The following is an 18,253-nucleotide window of genomic DNA, read 5'->3' as shown; positions in this document are numbered from 1 at the left end:
TGGCTCCCTCCTCCCTTCACCCCGTAATGTAAAAATAAAAATGATCTCTCTGAACTGCTTGGGAAACTTGGATTGATAAAAGCGAGTTTGTTGATTGCGTCATCGGCATGATCTATAATTAGATATCAGCCTATGTAAGGTTTAATTTTATTACTTTACTCATGGGACAATTATTTCCATACCCGAGTCCCAAGCTTAATTTAGCAGCCCACCCCATGTCTTCAGTGGAGCTGAATTAGTTCTCTCTTGGCACTATTTTAGCTCAGTTTTTTTCCAATAGCATTCTGGGCTTTGTAGTTCTGTGTTCCATAATGTAAAAGGGAAGCGTTGAACCTCGTCTTTCAGGTTACACGAGGTACTCGCTTACTTAATTGCTAAAAATACTTAATTTTCCCTCTTCCTAGAGCATCCGATATAAGAAGGAATTGGAATCGTCTTTTGTTTTTCAAGCCATACAGCTTTGGAATAATCTGCCGCCCTCTCTGAAACACAATTTGGTTTACTTCTCTTTTTGGACATGTTTAAAAACCTATTTGTTTCAAATATATATATATATTTGTTCCACTACTAGTTATTAATTGCATTGTGAGCCATATCCAGTCTATAATGTCATGAGATTCTTTTGTACTTTTATGCAAACCATTGTGGACCTTTGTAAGGCATAAGCGATTTGATAAATATTGAGATTAGATTAGGGTGAATAACTAGAGAATTTTGTAATCCTCCTTGGAGAAGGGATAGACCCAAGAAGACATCACACTGAGCGCGCTCTCCTTTCGCTTTGCCTTGTGAGTTTCAGTTTGTTAGTAGGTGGATTCTCCACTGCCCCAGTTCTACACTGGGTAGGGTTAGTGTCCAGCCTCTGAAAGCTGTCAGAGGGTTTATTTTGTGTTCCTTCAGGACCCAGCTCCTGGATTTCAAGCAGGGCTGTGGAGTCAGTTCAGCAAACCTTTGACTCCAACTCATACTGGTATTAAGCTTTACATTTTTTGTTCTGGATCTGCCCAAAATTGTTTCCAACTCTGACTCCATAGCCTTGATTTCAAGCTTGAAGTATTCAGAAGCTGAACTTGGTCCCTGGAAGGAAGAAAGTCCTGAGAGCCTTCGACACCCACTCCCTGGAATAAATCAGTTCAGATGCATCCCAGAAGTCCCTAGCAGTGAATATCCCTGAGCCATTGAGTCTTGTGCCCTATGTCTAGTCCTAAAGCTGAAGCTTTTTATCAGCTGAAAACATTGAAAGTGTGTTACATACATAATAGCATAGTAACATAGTAGATGATGGCAGATAAAGACCTGCAAAGTCCATCATTATCAATTCATGATTAAAACAATTACATTCTCTTCTATGTTTTCTCTCTCAGATCCAAAGTGGTCTGTTTTGGTGGAAAAGGAAGGGGGTCGGAAGAAGCCAGAGGGTCTATTTTCAGCGTGAAAAGGTTTGTGTCCATATACACTGTCCTATGTGGTACAATGCATCTGTGCAGCGATATTTAATGAGTATAAACAGAGCATAATTTTCATTAAGGTTTTTTTTTTTTTTCTTGGACTGTAATCATCTGAAGATTTATCTATGAGCAATCCAGAAATTATTTGTATGACCAAGACTTGAGTGTTAATCCTTATTAATAATGGTTTTAGTAATGCACTCCAGTATTTCCTGTCTGACACAGATTGCACTATACATTTGCACGTGGTAACCAGGGGCGTATCTGGACTCGGGCGGTAGGGGTGGCCAGAGCCAGAGGGAGGGGGCACATTTTAGCCCCCCCCCCCCCCCGGCGCCACCGATCCCCCCCCCCCCCCCCGCCATTTCCGGACCCCCCCCCTCGCCACCAATGACACCCTCCCCCGCTGCTGTCACTTACCTTTGCTGGCAGGGGACCCCAACCCCCCGCCAGCCGAGGTCCTCTCTTCCATGCAGGCTGCGCCGCTGCAAGTTGCAACGCTTCCTGTTCTTCTGAGTCTGACGTCCTGCACGTACAACGCGCAGGACGTCAGATTGAATTCCAAATTCTGAGTCTGACGTTCTGCACATTGTACATGCAGGACGTCAGACTCAGAAGAACAGGAATCGTTGAAACTTGCATCCTGCACGGAAGAGAGGACTTCGGCTGGCGGGGGCTTGAGGTCCCCGGCCAGCAAAGATCGGCGACGGGTTGGTGGCGGGCGGGAGGGAGGGGGAGGGAGGTGGAGAGGGTCTGTGGTAGGGGGGTCCAGGGCAAAATCTGCGGGGGCCCAGGCCCCTATGGCCCCACGCAGATACGTCCCTGGTGGTAACTGTGTTATCTACAAGTGACAATTTGGCTGAATTTTGTACTACACTATAGAGGGTAGATATTCAACACAATTCAGAATACTATTTCTTAGTGTCAACCAGTAGGTGTTATCCCTTTGTATCAGGAGGTGGAGGTAGAGAAAATTGAATCCTGCTAGTGACATCACCAGCATAAGGGAAGGTGCTCCCTGGAACAGTCCACTTTTTCTCTACCTTCAGCAGGTGGTGTGGTAGTTTGTGCTGACCAAGGAGGTTTTATGACAGGAGACTGCTGAAGGCAGTGGGCAGACCTTGCCACCATATTGAGTGACCCCAAACATTCGCAGACACTATCAGTGGCGTTTCTATGTCAGCTGCCATCCGGGACGGATCGCTGCTGTGCACTCCCCCAGCACATCACCCCACCCCCACCCCCCAGCGCACCACCTCCTGGGGGAGCAGAGAGCAGTCATGCGGCTGTCTGCTCTGCCGGTTCCCTGCCCCGGAACAGGAAGTAACATCAGAAAGAGCAGGGAACCAGCAGAGCTGACAGCCACGCCATTGCTCCCTCCACCCCTTTGCAGCATGCATCCAGGGCAGACCACCCCCACCGACCTGCCCTTGGTACGCCACTGGGCACTATTGAAAACAATATCAAACTTGTGAGGTTGATATTGTTTTAGTAAACCTTTGTATTTTCTCTGTTAGCAGGGCATCGTGGGGGGGGGGGGGGGGGGGGTAGGGGAGTTTTCAAGAGGGTTTATGAGGGGGAAGGGTTATATTCAAAATGTGTTTGCCAGTGCTCCAGATCTTGCTTTATTTGCAATGCTGTATTGTGGATTTCAGTACTGCACTACAGGGGCGTAGCTAGACCTCTGCGGGAGGAAGGGCCAGAGCCCGAGGTGGGGGGGGGCACTGTTTAGCCACCTCCCCTCGCTGCCGACCCCCCCCCCCCCGCCGCATCAGGTACCTTGTTTGCTGGCAGGGGTCCCCAAACCCCGCCAGCCGAAGAGTCGTCTTCAGCGCCGGTCAACTCCGGCGCCTTCATTGTGTGATAATCTGACGCCTTACGTCCTGCACGGGGCAGGACGTAAGGCGTCAGAAACAGATTATCACACAACGAAGACTTCTGAGTCAACTGGCGCTGAAGAAGACTCTTCGGCTGGCGGGGTTTGGGGACCCCCACCAGCAAACAAGGTACCTGATGCGGTGGGGGGGGGGGGGTCAAATGTAGAGGGGGCCAGGGCTCAATCTGTGGGGGCCCATGCCCCTGTGGTCCCACATAGCTACGCCCCTGCCTTTATTTTTGCTTATAATGACAACAATATTTCAGTATAAAAGCAATAGCAAATGCTTATGACTGCCTATGTGTTTATTTATTTATTTGAAAGCTTTGTGTACATATATATCATGAAATATCACTCAGGGGTCCTTTTACCAAGCTGCGGTAAAAAGGGCCCTGCTATTGCAGTGGGGGCCCTTTTTACCACAGTGGGTAAAAAGGTTGAAAAGAGAAATGGCCATGCGATAAGATTTCACTTTGTGGCCATGTGGGGAGGAGGGGGTACTTACCACCCATTGAGGTGACAGTATGAGCTCCCGTGCTAACCCGGCAGTAACCAGGTAGCGCATAACGCTGCCTGATTACCGTTGGGTTAGCGCTTGCAGAAATATCTTTTAATATTTCTGCTAGTGCTAGAAATGCCACGTGCTGGGGTGAAACTACTGCCAGCGCCCGCGTTGTGCTAGCATAGCTCCAGATTGGCGTATGGTAATCCCGAATTGGGTTTACCGCTGCTTTGTAAAAGGGCCCCTAAAACGGCATCAAAAATTGTCAGCATTTCAGCTGTATAAGCGCCTGGGAGAGACGAGCTTCGAATCAGATAAGGTGCCAAACACCAAATTGGAGGTGAAAAGAAGCAGGTAGGAAAGTGCTTGGATGGCAGTAAATAAAGGCAGCGTCTCGTCTAAGAAGTTATCAGTTTATCGTTTATTTTATTATGCAGTCACTTATTGCTTGGCAAATCAGAACGGTTTACATGTTAGTACAATAAAATACACATAAATTAAAACTATTTAGAACTCCATTTAAAATAGGATAGAAGACAGGCAAAACTTTCAAAAGGTTAAATCAATCAACTTAAACAACAAACACACATCATATAATGGCACCAACAATTAAAATCTACTAAAGACCTGTGTAGTCAGCCAGTCAAAAACTCAGTGATGAAAACTGATTGGTAGTAGTGTGTTTTAAGCACTACCTGAAAACGAGAATATGATTCCTTCAGTCTAATAGACTTAGGCAATGAATTCCATAATGCTGAGGATAAAAAAAATCGAAAGTTGATGACTGAGTGGATTCCCATCTTGCCTTAGAAGGAGGGGGCAGGACCAGCCTATTATTGGTTAATGAACAGAGAGTATGGGCAGGTGCGTAAGGGATGTTTTCTCTTTTTTGTACCTATTCTTCATGTTTTGCGGAGTCATGTATTTGGATTTTTCTTTTTGGTAACTGTTAGCTGATAGTTTGTTTAAAGTACACCAACATGGCGGCTGCCCAGGGGAGATGGCTTCAGCTTTTTGATGTCATACCGCCTCCTGTCATTAAACCTCCTTGGTGCACCTGTTCCTAGCCTACCTCCCTGCTCTGGTGGCCACAGCCATTGCCAGAGTCACAGTCTCAGCACGGTACCTGGTTGAACTTGAAGCTTGGCTACGAAGCCCCCAGTTGCACTTCTTAGTGCCACTGTGTGAGACTTTGACTTAGTCATGCAGGGTCTTGCCCAAGGGGTGCAGGTCCCCATCCCCCACCCCTTGTGCCTGTTCACCCTATTTGGGTGTACTTCTCCCCATGGGCTCCCCCTGTGACTCCCAGGCTTTCCAAAAGTGCTGTATTTAGCAGCATATATACCCCCCATTGCCTGGGTAGCTGTCTGCACTTTGTCAGGGGCTAATGCTATGGTAAAGAACTAAGTAAAGAATTTCCTTTTAGGCACGCACACAGAGAGAGCCAGGGAAATCAGAGATGCTGGATCCCTGGGCTGAAGTAGGCAGTCAGATTGCATCTGCCATGTGGTAGAGCATTCTGGCAGCACATGCTGCACAGCCTTCAAAGCCAGCAGCTGAGCAGAGATAATGGATAATTTGTAAAGTGTATAAATGTGGGCTCAGTCTGTCTGTCTTTTTTTTTTTCTCTCAGTGAGCGTTTCCATGTGCTGTTCCCTTCCCCCTCCCCCCCTCCCCCAAGCTCAAATGGATGCCTTCCAATGCATATTGGTAGTTAGAATTCTCTCTTCTCTCTCAATTTACTCAGACTGGGAAGACAAATCATTGGTCATGTTACTAGCTTTTTCATTCCTGTGCACCCTGGGTCCCTCTGTGGGGGTGGTAGGGGGGTCTCGGTGGGGCCTCTGGGGGTGCATTGGAGCCCTGATGATTTTTTGGCTCTAGAGCTTGAACCAGATGATTAAGCAGGCCCTACACAGGTCCCCCTCATGGGACTAATCCTAGCCATTACCTTAACCGTCATCCTCTTGGTGGGGAGCCCTGAGGGGATCCAGTGGCACTGTTTTGGAGTCTTAGCGCTGTAGAACGTATCTGGTTGTTCCGGGAGGTTCATAGTTCTTTGGAGGGAGCAGAGGAGGACTCTGAGGTTCTCTTGGGCTCCTAGTGCTCCATGGACTTCAGTTCCGAGGACCCTCCCTGTCAGGAGGCTGTGGAGGATCAATCTCGTTCCAGCCCTTTTGTCATAAAGAGCTGTCTCGTCTCTTCAACAAGGTCGGGGGGGGGGGGGGGGACCTCGACTATGCTTAAACCTACTGCAGCGGGCGATTGGAGACCCAAAGCGTTTTCTGCTTCATAAGGCATTTATCCACTGCTTGATGGTAAAGAAGGGAGTACCTGAATGACACCTTGGGGTTGCCTTTGCTGAGGAGTTGGAGAAGAGTTGGGCCTTCCCAAATGTAGACACCCTAGTTATGGCAGTCACAAAGGTGACAGCTGTACCTGTCCAAGGGAGCTTGGCCCTTAGGGAGCTCCATGAAACGTATGTGGAGCAACAGCTCTGCCTGGCCTTGTCAGTGGGGGCCCCAGCATTCAAGCTACTATTTGTGGAGGTTACGTATTTCCATGCAGCTTTGGTTCCAGCAGTTGCTGGAATCCACGGAGACTCTCGCCTGTATTTTTGGCTGAAACCAAAATTGTCTGCCCCTCCTCAGACCACCTGACTAGCTCCCCAGCTAGCCTCCACCCTTCACCACAGCCCCTCTCACCATCTGAAAGCTCGCCCTGAACCTACTTTTAAATGCCTTGGTGGTCGTGGCAACACCTCCTCTTCCCCCTTGTAGCCACCCGGACAGACTACTACTACTACTTATCATTTCTATACTGCTACAAGGCATACACAGCGCTGTACACCATACACAAAAAAGACAGTCCCTGCTCAAAGAGCTTACAATCTAGATAAGGCAGTTCAGACAGAACAATTAAGGGTAAGGGAATAAAGAGGTGAGGATAAAAGGACAGGGCAAGTGAGTAGTGGTTAGGAGTTAAAAGTAGTGGTAAAGAGGTGGGCTTTAAGTTTGGACAGACCTTTTAAGCTCCTAGTGATCTAGTGGGCTTTTCTGGGCAAGAGAAATTCCCATCAAATACAATCAATAAAATCGTATCACACCTGTTCAAGGTTAGCAACATTGCTGTTTTATTTCGCTTGTGTGCGGATGTATCTGTCTATATATATGTATGGAGTGAGGTGAAGGGATACAGCTGTTGGGGATCATAAAACTACAAAAGCTAGTAGGAAGACCTGGGAATCAGAATGAAAATCGTTTTGCCATTGCTTCCAGACACCTTTATTGGGTAAGGATGTGGTGTTCTCATAATCATCCAGTTTCAAGTAAACATGGCTCTGACTGTGGTTAAAAGGGGCCATGGACATTTTGTTGAAAGAAGGCGAAAGTGCCAGCTTGGAGAAAGTTTTCATAGTATTTGAGTTACTACATATGAGTTCAGTCTGACTTGGTCTCCTTGAGCTAATGATGCATAGCATCTACCTGTGAGACTGGGTACTGTGAAGTACACCATTCAGGTTCAGCCCTTGGACTCCAGCCAGCTGATATTTTTTATCAATAATATGAAGGAAGAAATGGAGAAGTTTGCCATTTTCTAAAGAGGCCAGCTGTTGTAAATATACTGCAAGACAGACTAAAAAGAGTACAGCTATGCGAAATGAGAATAGAAGAGAAATAGCAGTTTGTGGAAAAATGAGAGCTAATGTTCCAGGAGCACAAGAATATGGGGCAGTGTGCACTGAACAGGACTGTACAAACCAAAACTACCCTGGAAAAAAGACAGACAACTTTAAACCTGGAAATGAGCATTTCATGCTGAGCATCAGCATCCAAATCATGATTAAATTATTAAACAGTGGAGGAAAGGGGCCAGCAATGGCCTCCTTCCACCATGCTGGATTCTGGACACCTGCTTCATATGGAATGTCAAAAATTGAACACCAGAATTCTATGATTAAAAGTAGAAAGGGCTGCAAGAACGTGTGAATGTGGAAAAAAAACTAAGTATTATACTTTAGAACTGGTAGAATTGATCTTAAAGAAATCACTCCAGTCCACACAGAGAGGGTGGGAAGGGGGAGATATTAAATCTAACCAACATCGGGGAATAGAATTTTTTATTCAGAGACTCATGAAATTATGGAATACTTGCCAACAAAGATGGTCATGGCTACAAAACTAAATAGTGTCTTATTTTAATTATATAATATTGAAGTAATATTAAAACGAGTAGTTTTAGCGAGCATTTTCTATGTCTAAAAAAATGTTGTGCAGCTGATTACGTGTGCCAAAAAGATTATACGTATGTTTATTCACTCCTATCTTTGCTGAGATATTTAACCATCTCTCAGACCTCATGTGCAACTTTCTTTAAATTAGTCACCTTACTTTCTAACTCTTCTTACTCTCTTACCTATCTGTATGTTCCATCTTTGCTTTACCCTTCACTATCAATTAAAATATTCTATTACGTATTGTGTTGACATTGTAAGTAATATATTATGCCATACTTTGTATTGTTTGAATATTTTTACTGCTGTAATTGCCTATTGCTCATGTTTGATCTATTCTTACTGTACACCGCCTTGAGTGAATTCCTTCAACAAGCGGTAAATAAATCCTAATAAATAAATACATAGGCATTTTCAGGAGTGTAATCTGGGTGGCGTGTAGCAGAGCTGCGATGTCTGAATATTTTACAAATGCAACTACTACATAGATTTATACCTTTGAAACTGCTGTAAATTTGCGTGCGAGGATTTACATGTCTGGATGTTGGCACCTATCTTGTCTTTTTATAGAATAAGCTAAAACTGGACATCAGTTTGGACTTGTCATGTAGGCGACCTTGCACAAAATTACATCTTAAATGTCTGTCAGGTATTTTGACATTTATGATGAGTCATTGGAAAAAAATGGATAGAAAAAAATAATGAAGCATCAGCCTGTGGTGTATCATCTAACCAGATCACTATGTCAAAGAGGGATAGGAGGAGTCAGTTATAGGAGAGAGAATACAAAAGACAGATCCCTTACGACCAGTGTTGGGCATATTACTAATGAGTAACTGCAGTGATCATTGTCATGCAAATTTTTATTGGGTAAGGATATTGCATTTTTCAGTAATGAGTAATATAATGTCTTGATAGTTTATATAGTTACTTTAGTGATACACATCTTATTTTCTATAGCATATACATACACTGGTGCCCAACATTAGACACCAAGTTGTAGAATGAGGAGGTAGAGCCCATTTTAGGTAGAGCATAGAAATTGGAACTGAAACATCTAGGTAGGGGTGTATACAATTCTAGAAGTATTTTAGAACAGGATCTGTCACATAGACCATGTGTAGGATTGGACGTACACATACTGCTTACGTTTGGTGGGAGCATCTTTCTTATAAATATGGATAACATCAGCGGAGAGAACATGACTATGTAGACATCTGTGTTTGCGCATGCACATGGAAAGGGAAGGGGGATGGGATTTGATATACCACCTTTCTGTGGTTACAATCAAAGCGGTTTATGTGTACAAGTACGTATTTTGTACCTGGGGCAATAGAGGGTTAAGTGACTTGCCCAGGTATTTCAGAACATACATATAAGCTTTTTCCATATTAGAAATCTGCATGTCTGCGTTCACAGAGCTTGATATCATTTACCAGAATTGCTCTCAGAGGAGGACAAAAAAACACTGAAGGATTAAGGAGGTGTCCTCCCCTGTCATATTTAATTAACCTACATGTTCCCAGGAGCAGCTATAAATTCTGCTAATCTTGTAGGACATTAAACATGTATTCCCTTCTGAAATGGAGAATAATCATGCATTTTTTAGCTTACCCTTTCCCTGCCCAAAATTTACCCATGTAATCCTTGCCATGTGTACATATTCATGTTTGGACTCATTTATCTAGCTTTCTAAAATTGGGATTTGGGGTTTTGGGGTTTTTTTTAGGGGGGGGGAGGGGAGGTTTGGTTTTGAAATATAAATTTTATTGAAAAAGGGCACAACAAACAGAACAATAAAAGAACACAATGAGTTTTTCAATATTTTGCACCCCCCCATCTTAACACAAAATCCCCCATTCCCCTCCCTACAGTTTCTCTCCCTGTCACTAAAATTGGGATTTAAATGTGTATGCAGTGTAAACATAAACATCTAAATGCTAGTTTATGCATATCCAAATTACAAATAGGGCTTCTAAAATAATGGCCTTAGTGCATGCTAAAACATGGAATTTTAAATGAAAATAAATTGACTGTGTAGAAGAACTGTGGTGCACACTCTGATAATCCATAAAACATTTATAGGGGACTCGGCTTTCCTGTCACTTAGATAAGAAGTTCAGTTCCTCAGGGCTACTTGTGCTTTCTGCCTCTCTTGGCTGGATCTAGCAGTAGTAGGGAGCATCCATTTTTCTGTCTAGGAAACGAATAATTTCTTGGAGAACCTGGAAGATGTACTGGCCAAATCAACAAATTAAAGAGTAGTAAATCACCTGGATCGGATGGCATGCATCCAAGGGTACTGAAAGAATGCAAATATGAAATTGCTGATATGCTATTGGTAACCTGTAACCTGTCGTTAAAATCATCCATAGTACCTGAAGATTGGAGGGATGGTGGCCAATGTAACGGAAACGCATCCCCAATCAAATTTCTTCTAACCAAGGTAACACTTGCCATCTTGTCTCTCGCATTCCTGTTGGGTTTTCCTGTGACAATTAGCGCTGCTGTCTATTACCTTTGGTGGCATTCATTCTAATCATCGGTGTATATTTGGGGGAAAGAGTCACACACATCGATTACTCTAATTATTTTTGCCATTGTTTTCTCTGATGCTGCTCTATGATTCTTTGGCATAAATCAATCATGCTGTAAGCCTAATGCCAGGTTAGGAAGTTTTAAACCTCCAACTCGTGGCATTGTGCTCATGCAGGACAGCAAGTATCTGAATGCAGTGGAATGGGATCTACAAAAGCAGGACTGAATTGCTATTTCTCATTGCAGGGTATTCGAATGACCAGCCATCAAAGTGGAGGCAGAGCCCCTCCTCATTTAAGATGCACAAACATCTTTCCCATGGACTCATACTATAGGGCTGAGGGCTTCACTTCTCTAGTAATTAAGTATATAAAATAACTTGGCAATGTCACAAGTCTGCGGAACAAGAGGCTCTTTCTATAATTGGCAGCTCCAACAATGCTCTGTCTGTGGCTGCTCTTCAGTGCTGGCTAAAGACATTGTGCTGTGAGTCAGGGCTGGATTAAGTCCAACTGATGCCCAAATGGTACCCCTCGGCCCTTCTATTGCTTAATTGAAAAGACATTAAGACTCAATAAGTGCTGAGAAATATCATTATTGTATGAAACAAAACATGTATATTTATAATGATAGAAAAACACTGAAATTCACTTTGGATAATGGGTGTGGCACGTCAGTGAAAGAGTTAAGGGCATGATACATAGGGGGAAAAAAACTCTGGTGTCTCCCCTTCCCTTGATGCCTTAAGCATGTACTTTTTTGTTTAATGCTTAATCCAGGGCTGCTGTGAGCAGGGGCGTAGCCAGACTTTGCGGTGGGAGGGTGCCAGAGCCACCTCCCCCCTGCCGTCTCTTCCCCCACTACCTCGCCGCTCCCCACCCACTGCCGCAGCAAATATCTTGGTTGGCAGGGGTCTCCAACCCCTGCCAGCTGAAGCGTTGTCTAGCACCAGTCTCGGGTGCTGCCGCATTGCCTGCTCTGCTCTGTCTTCCCCTCACGTCCTGCACGCTCCTTTTAGTGAAATGTAGCATGTGTCTAGTATTAGTTGTCAAATATGTGCATGACCCAAAATCTTCAGTTCATTATTGGACATGTTCTCCATTTATTTTTAGTTGTTTAGGTTTTTTTGTTCCTCTCACACATTTGGTTTAATAAAGCATGTCTTTTACATGCATTCGAACGTTTTAATTTGTGTAAATTAATTGCACATTCATTCATTTGTAAGTCAATGTGCATGCAAAATCAATTTAAGGTACTGAGGGACCCTTTTACTAAAGCTTAAGGTATGCTAATAGAATTAATGCATGCTAAATGCTAAGAAGCCCATAATTATAAAATGGGTTTCTTGGCATTTAGGACACCCTAAGCTTTAATAAAAGGGTTCTTAAATTTTTTAAGACACGTTAATGAATTCACATCTCTAGGACACGGGCGTAGCTACGGGCGGGCCTGAACGGGCCCAGGCCCAACCACTTTTCCTCCAGGCCTGCCCACCCAACATCCCCTTGCCCAGGGTTTAAATCTATTTTACCTCTGTCGAAGCGGCCGCGCCATTGAAAGCCCTGCCCATCGAACCTTCCCTTTGTGAGTTCGTTCCCTCAGAGTCCCGCCTTCTGATGTAATTTCCTCATTCCGCGAGGGCGGGACTCTGAGGGAATAAACTCAGGAAGGGAAGGCTAAGACGGGCAGGGCTTTCAATAACATGGCTGCTTCGACGGAGGTAATAAAAAAGATTTAAACCACGCAGGGCGCTGTGGCAGAAAGAAAAAGGGGGATGCTGGGGGAAGAAGAGGGCGGGCAGGTGGGGGGGAGGATGGGGGCGAAGGAGAATTGCTGGACATGGATGGGGAGGGGAGCTAGGAGAATCGCTGGGTATGGATAGATGGAGGGGGGCAGGGGAGAGAGGAGAATCGCTGGGTATGGATGGATGGGGGGGCAGAGGAGAGAAGAGAATCGCTGGGTATGGATGGCTGGAGGGGGGGCTGGGGAGAGAAGAGAATCGCTGGGTATGGATGGATGGGGACAGGGGAGAGAAGAGAATCGCTAGGCAAAATCATGGTTGTAGTGGCAGCGGCCCTCAGGTGGGAAGGTATCCTTGTCAACCCGTACTTGAACTACTGGTTCATCAGGGCGAAATCTTTTCAAGAGAGTGTGCAGGTCACGGACCAGGTGGTTTGTTTCCTGCAGTCCCTAGGTTGGGTGGTGAACTCAGCCAAGAGTCGTCTGGTTCCTTCGCAGTCCCTGGAGTACTTAGGAGTTACCTTTGACACTGTGCGGGATCATGTTTATCTTCCCCAGAGCAGAGTGCTCAAGCTCCGGTCTCAAGTTCAGGGGTTACTTCACAGTCGTTGTCCTATGTGCTCGAGATTATGTCAACCGCCAGGAAGGAACGAGGAGTCGACTTTTGCAAAGGGAGGCAGCGAGCCTCATGGCATGGGCGGAGCTTCACCTGTCCGCCATCTCGGCTTCCCATGTGGCAGGAGTCAAACGTTCAAGCAGATTTTCTCAGCCATCACACACTCGATCCGGGAGAATTGTCTCTCAGCACTCGGGCATTTCAGTTGATAGTGGAACAGTGGGGAGTTCCGGTTCTTTTTGCCTCCGGTCTCAACACAGAGGTGCCCCACTTTTTCAGTCGTTGGAAAGACTCAGCAGTGGCGGGGATAGATGCCCGCGTAACAGTGACCTCCCAGTCTTCTGTATGCGTTTCCTCCCTGGCCCCTCTTGGGTCGTCTATTACAAAGTATCGAGGCTCACCGGAGTCCAGTAGTCCTAGTGGCACCGGATTGGCCTCATCATCAGTGGTACGCAGACCTCAAGAGTCTTCGGTCTGCGCCTCCTCTTCATCTCCCTGTTCACAGGGATCTTCTGTCTCAAGGCCCTATTCCTCATCCAGACCTGGCTCGATTTTGTCTTATGGCCTGGCTCTTGAACGGGCTCAGTTAACTAAGAGGGGTTATTCAGCTCCGGTAATTTCTACCATGCTCCGGTCACGTCGTTGGTCTACTTCCCTGAATTATATTCGTACCTGGAGGATTTTTGAAGCCTGGTGTTCAGAACGGGGTATTTCTCCATTCCGGGCTTCGGTGGCAGAGATGTTGGATTTTTTTTGCAAGCAGGTTTTGATAAAGGTTTGTCTCTCTCTTCTCTCAAGGTGCAGGTTGCAGCTCTTGCTTGTTAACAGGGACAGGTGCAAGGTAAATCGTTGGCTACACTTCCGGACGTCTCACGTTTTTTTGAAGGGAGTCGGCCTTCGTCCTCCTGTCAGTTGTCTTTCCAGCTTGGGATCTCAACATGGTGCTTTCTGCACTAGCGGGTCCTCCTTTTGAGCCGTTGTCTTCTTGTTCACTTCAGGACTTAACTCTCAAGACCGTATTTTTGTGGCCATTACTTTAGCTAGGAGAGTCTCGGAACTTCAAGCCTTTTCCTGTAGGCCTCCGTTTTTGGAATTTTCTAAAACGTGTGTGGTTTTGCACCCAGTACCTTCTTTCTTGTCTAAGGTACTTTCAAGTTTTCATCTATCTCAATCGGTCTTTCTACCTGTCCTTGGGTCTTCCTTCAGCACGAAGAGTCAGAGGAAGTTGCGTAAGTTGGACGTTAAAAGGGTTCTTAAGCACTATCTGAGAGTGACTGCCGACTTTCGGTGCTCGGACCATCTGTTTGAACTCCTGGCCGGTTCGCGGAAGGGCTTCGCTGCATCTAAGCCCACAATCTCGGTGGCTCAAGGAGATGAAAGCTTCTGCCTACATTCTTGCCAGCAGATCAGTCCCTGAGGGGGTTAAGGCTCACTCCACAAGGGGACAAGCAGCTTCATGGACGGAGCAGTTCTTGGTCCCGCCTGCAGACATTTGTAAGGCAGCAACGTGGGCTTCTCTGCATTCCTTTTCTAAGAACTATAGACTGGATGTCCAGTGTTGTCAGGAGGCGATCTTTGGGGCTTGAGTACTCACAGCGGGTTTACTGGGTTCCCTCCCTTAAGACTACTGCTATGTTACTTCCCATCAGTCTAATTCTGGGCCAGGCCGGAGGAACGCTAAGGAAGGAGCTTAATGCGGGTCCCGGCTCTGTATATTGGCCTGGCACCCACATAACTTTTTTTTTTTTCTTTTTAAAAATTTTCCTCTTCCCTGATCCTCCCCCTCTATCATTCTATACCATCCTACCCCCCCCCCCCCCCGCCCCCACCCTGGGCCTATTTCCTGTCTTTGGTGATCCAGTGGAGGGGGCGATGGAGGCAGGTGCAAAGGCCATTTGCTCCTTCAATATGGCTGCCTCGAGAGGTTGGTGTTCTAGGGAGAGGGGTCATAATGGCATGGGATGGGAGGAGGGGAGATAATGCTGGGAGTTTCCTCAGGAAGGGGGAGGGGGATCGGGGGAGAAGACATTTTTTTTTTAAGTTATGCAGATGCTGGCCTGATATTCAGTGCTGGCACCTGCAAAGCTAAGCAGTCTAATTTAGGACACATAACCCTGGGCTCCTCCCTAATGCCCCTGACCCGCCCACTTGTTTTGGAGGCGGTCAGAGGCAATATTCAGCTGCGCTGTCTGCTTTAATGCCACTGAATATCAGGGGTAGGCGGTGACATGTGCTTTAAGAAGGCAGGAGCTTCCCCTGCCCACTATCGACCTATATGTTACTGTAAGTGCTTAAATAAAATGTAAAAACAAATGATACAAAAAATAGTGTCTTCAGTGTAACCGACAATTGGTTAATAGTGTTGAAATACTGCTGCCTTCGGGATTAATTTTGAAATGATTTTTACTGACTACTTTGTAGTTGCCATTACTTGCTATCTAAACGTCTGCTCCACTAGTCTTTGCTTCAGAACAGGACAGGCAGATGTGCCTCTAGGCTGAGGTGGAATCAATCTCTATTAAATACTGAGATTTGCTCATGAGGTAATCCTGAGCACTAAAAAAACAGGAAAATGAAGTGGGCAGATTCCTGTCTTGGAATGAAAGTGGCCCTAGGACACCCTTTACTCAGTGCAGGGTGTGTTTTAAAATAATATGTTACAGAATGATCTCTAAGCTTAAGGCTGTATGGTTTTAAACAACTTAGAACACAGTCATGATGGAAAAAAAGTGTTGGCTGCAACATGAAATGCCTTCATAATTCCAGTTGTATACGTGTAGAGGCGATGCAGCATGTTACACGTGTAATGGCACAAGTCCACCCTGGCTAATGGATTTCTGAGGTGGGGAAATGAGGAGTGCAGCAGACCAACCTTGATCTGGAATATACTGGGTGGGATATATGTGTAGAACCATGGAGTGGCTCAGATAAAAACGGACTTCTGCAGTTATTGTATGGAGCCTGGTGTATTCTAGTGGTTCTTCCTGAGGAGAATGTTTGGTCCTCAAGATTTTGAGAGTGTTCTAGCAATTAGAAGAGTTGGAGGCTACACTGAGCCCAGTGAAATCTTGCCTTGTATCCAGACTCTGGATAACATTTTATGGACTGGTGGTTAAAGCCTGGCCCTAAAAAGTGAATAATTATAACTGAAGCTTAAGTTGAATATTCTTTCATACTGTGCAGTGTGTAGGCAAGGTCCTTCCTACGTTACAACTTATGGGTAAATAAACACTAGCAAGGGAAGGAGAGGTAGGCAAGTGAGAGAGAAAAGCATGCATGATGCCGCTTGCTCTCTCTCAACATGCCACTTCACATGCTATGATGTGGAGGCACCAGCAGGAAAGACTAGTTCTCTCTTATGCTCCCTGTTGGCAGGGGGGAGGATTGCACTGTAAATTCTGTAGCTGGTTACTGGGGATGAAGAGCACTGGATAGTTGCCCTCATTGCCCCCTCTCACCAAGGACCACCCTTTATTTCTTCAAACATCCCTGCTTTTGAGCAGCATTGCTCTCATATTTTCTTATCTCTTAGCAGTTTACTAAATTTATACGTAAGAACGATGATACATGATGCCACTAACATGGACGTGTTTCTAGAGGTTCAGGAAATTCTTTGGGGTCCTCTGGCCATGTGCAGTAGTTCTGTGGTTCTGCAGCAGGTTTTAGTGTTATTTCCGAGATGGATCTCTCTTCAGAGATACCAAGTCACATGCATTAGGTTGCACTCACATACTCACAAGCCTCTTCTCATGCATCCCCTCCCCCCATAGTCTGGTATCTCTGTGCTGCTCCCCCTCTTGTTAACCGCATTGCATTGGCTCCCTGTTAACTTGCTTATAATTTTTTTTTTTAATTGGGTTGTTTAATTTTTAATTCATTTTATGAGTCTGATTCTGATGGGCTTATTCAGATTTTGAGGTTTCCTGGCAACCTGTTATCTACTTGAATGGTTCACAAGATGAACCTCAATTTTCCCTCCTTGAAAGGAGTTAAATATAAGAAGCAGGTTGAGCTGTCTTACTCTTTTTTTTATGGTGTCTGGCTATGGAAAAGCTTTCCCAGGCAACTTTGAGAATTGTCGTCTTATTTATTGTTCAGGAAATCTCTTAAACGTCTTTTTTTTTTTCTAATTGATGTTTGAGTCTAGTAATGATGTTTCCATTACGTTCATTCCCACTATTCCAGGACGAGTGGGTAGTTATGTCCATCAACCAGCAGGTGGAGATAGAAAATACAGAACTGGTTCTGAGGCCTTGCACCTGGTCCAGTTGGTCAACTGGTTCCCAGTTGAGCAGACATACCTGGTGGTGCTGGGTCCCTGTCGTGCCTTCCCCCTGAGGTGTTCTGCGCCTTTTCCCTGCTCAGCAACCAGTCTGCTCAGAAGATGAGGAGTCACAGGCAACACAGTGAGTCTGGCAGGCTGCTGCTGTGCCCTGCTCTGAAAGGAGGTGGTGGTGACTGTGTCTCCGGGTAGCATGGACCCAGGGTGGTGGGTCCTTTCTCCTGTGCTTCAGGCCTTGGGACATCGATGGGAGCACACCATGTGTCGGTGCTACAAAAATAAATAAATAAAACCGTGGAGGAGTGGTTTAATGATTAGATCAATGGAGTGAGAACCAGGGGAGCCTGGTTGAAATCTCACAACTGCTCCTTGAAGTCTTTGGCAGATAAACAGACTGTGATTCCTCCAAAGACAGTAGAGAAGTGTGGTAGCCGTGTTAGTCCACTCTTAAGGTTATCAATAGAAATCAAACAAAATAAAACATGGAAAAGAAAATAAGATGATACCTTTTTTATTGGACATAACTTGATACATTTCTTGATTAGCTTTCGAAGGTTGCCCTTCTTCGTCAGATCGGAAATAAGCAAATGTGCTAGCTGACAGTGTATATAAGTGAAAACATTCAAGCATTACTATGACAGTCTGACAGGGTGGGAGGATGGGGGTGGGTCGGAGGTATGCATGGGAACATCAAAGCATATCATTGATATTCTAACAGGATGGGTGTGGATAATTGAGGGGTGGGGTGATCAACAGAGAAATACAGCTTTATGGTTTATAATGGGCTAGGAACCCCAGATCCTTGTTAAGTCCTTTCTGTTGGTGTCACGTCTGTGGCCGTGACCACCCTCATACTCACCCTGTTTCTGGGAGTCAGTGGCTGTGCTGGCTTTTGCGTGTCTCTGTGTCTGTCTCTGTCTTAGTTTCTCTCTGGCTCTGTGTGCTGATTGCACTACTGAACCTCACCTGTGTGGGGCTTTGCCTCTTCCAAGATGGCTGCCGCCTCTTCGTCTCTGC

General features: G+C 45.5%; 1 protein-coding gene across 1 annotated transcript in view; it reads left to right on the top strand.

The window, feature by feature from the left end:
- CD151 (CD151 molecule (Raph blood group)) overlaps nt 1-18,253 on the top strand; it is a 152,997-nt gene that overhangs the window by 76,459 nt on the left and 58,285 nt on the right. Inside the window, exon 2 of the mRNA XM_030201258.1 lies at nt 1,365-1,439. The gene's annotated coding sequence lies outside the window, so the exon portion shown is untranslated. The remainder of the gene's footprint in view (nt 1-1,364; nt 1,440-18,253) is intronic.

Source organism: Microcaecilia unicolor, chromosome 4 (genome assembly GCF_901765095.1).
Source record: "Microcaecilia unicolor chromosome 4, aMicUni1.1, whole genome shotgun sequence".
In the NCBI taxonomy this organism is placed as follows: Eukaryota; Metazoa; Chordata; class Amphibia; order Gymnophiona; family Siphonopidae; genus Microcaecilia; species Microcaecilia unicolor.
Note: the sequence above shows the minus strand (reverse complement) of the source record. Positions and strands in the feature narration are given on the sequence as shown.